The 1,666-nt window shown below is 40.2% G+C and overlaps 1 pseudogene; it reads left to right on the top strand.

The window, feature by feature from the left end:
* Positions 1 to 1,241: 1,241 nt before the first annotated feature.
* LOC103598356 overlaps positions 1,242 to 1,666 on the top strand; it is a 2,475-nt pseudogene continuing 2,050 nt past the window's right edge.

The following is a 1,666-nucleotide window of genomic DNA, read 5'->3' as shown; positions in this document are numbered from 1 at the left end:
ATAATAGCAATGAAAGTGGTAAAGTATCTTGAAATTAAGTTAACCAAAACTTCACAAGAACACAATAGACACAATTTTTAAGTGTTAATTAAGGACATAGAAGGTGAATTGACCAGATAAAGAGATAGTCCAGACTTTTCGGTGGGATGACAATATTATAAACAGTAAAGGTCTCCAAATTAATCTACAAATCTAATAGCAACCTAATCAAAATTATAGTGGAATTTCTTTGAAGAACTGGATTGATGTACTCCAATATTTATATACAAGAATAAAATCTTACAAGCAGCTAAGAGGGAACCTAACGTACCTGATATTGACATACCTCAGAACCACAGTAAGAAAAATCAGAATGGTATTGGCACAAAAACAGACAAATAGACCAACAGAGCAGAGCAGAGCTCAGAGACAGACAGACAGACATGTGGTAAGTCACTAAATGATAAGGCTGGAACCATAAGTTAATGGGGAAAGGACAGATTGTTCAATGGATGATGTGGTCATAAATGTTCTCACTACAAAAAATAATTTCGTAAGGTAACACATGCTAATTAGCTAGATTTAGCCATTCCACAAGGTATGTATGAGGGGTCTTCAAAAAGTTCACGGAAAAAATTCAGATTATCTTTTAATTCTATTTTTTCACAAACTTTTTGAAGTACCCTTGTATATTTCAAAAATATCATGCTGTACAGGATAAATATATACAATTGCACTTGTCAATTTTTTAAAATATTAAACAAAAAAATAGACGATGTGGTTAGAAATGATTCATTATATGGAGAAAATAAAAGTGAATCCCTACTCAATAACACTTTAAGGGTAGATTCTAAATATAAACCTAGTGCCCAGGAAGGACTNCCCTACTCAATAACACTTTAAGGGTAGATTCTAAATATAAACCTAGTGCCCAGGAAGGACTCCTTAATAAGCATTAAAAAGAGTACATTTTCAGGCTAGTATTAGAGGAAGACCTCACTCTTTAGCCAGCCAGGAGGCGGGGTCAGCATGGTCTCCAGGAAGAGACGGGTGGTCTCGAGCAATCAATCAGAAGCTCCGCCCCTGCGAAGGGGCTCACGCAGGCGGGCCACGCTACGCAAGGCTGGAATCCGGAAGTGGGAGCCTCCAGCGCGTGCACATCGCCTGCGCCAACGGAGTTGTTCTACTCGCTCTTCTCAGATCTCCCTGGAAGTATAAGATATTGGGCACATTTGAATTTACCTACTTTCACGCTGGTCATCATGAAAATTAGACATAAAAATAAAGAGCCTGGTAAATGTTCCAAAGACCGCAAGAAGCCTACAAAGCAAAATGGGAAGAAAGCCACCTCTGAAGTGCCTTCCCCTGCCCAGTCTCCTCGCTCTAATGATCATGCCAATCAGGAGACTGAGTTAAAGAAGAGGAGGGTTGAGGAGATGAAGCAGAAGCAGCAAGCTGCTAGGGAGCAAGAGAGACAAACATGCGGGACCATTGAGAGCTATTATCAGGATGTCCTGAGACGCCAGGAGGAGTTTGAACAGAAGGAGGAAGTTTTGCAGGAATTGAATATGTTTCCTCAGCTGGATCACAAGGCCACAAGGAAGGCTTATTACAAGGAGTTCTGTAAGGTGGTGGAATACTCTGATGTGATTCTGGAAGTCCTAGATGCCAGAGACCCATTGGGCTG

Source organism: Galeopterus variegatus, unplaced genomic scaffold (genome assembly GCF_000696425.1).
Source record: "Galeopterus variegatus unplaced genomic scaffold, G_variegatus-3.0.2 Scaffold2581, whole genome shotgun sequence".
NCBI classification, from domain to species: domain Eukaryota; kingdom Metazoa; phylum Chordata; class Mammalia; order Dermoptera; family Cynocephalidae; genus Galeopterus; species Galeopterus variegatus.
This window is presented reverse-complemented; position numbering and strand designations above follow the sequence as displayed.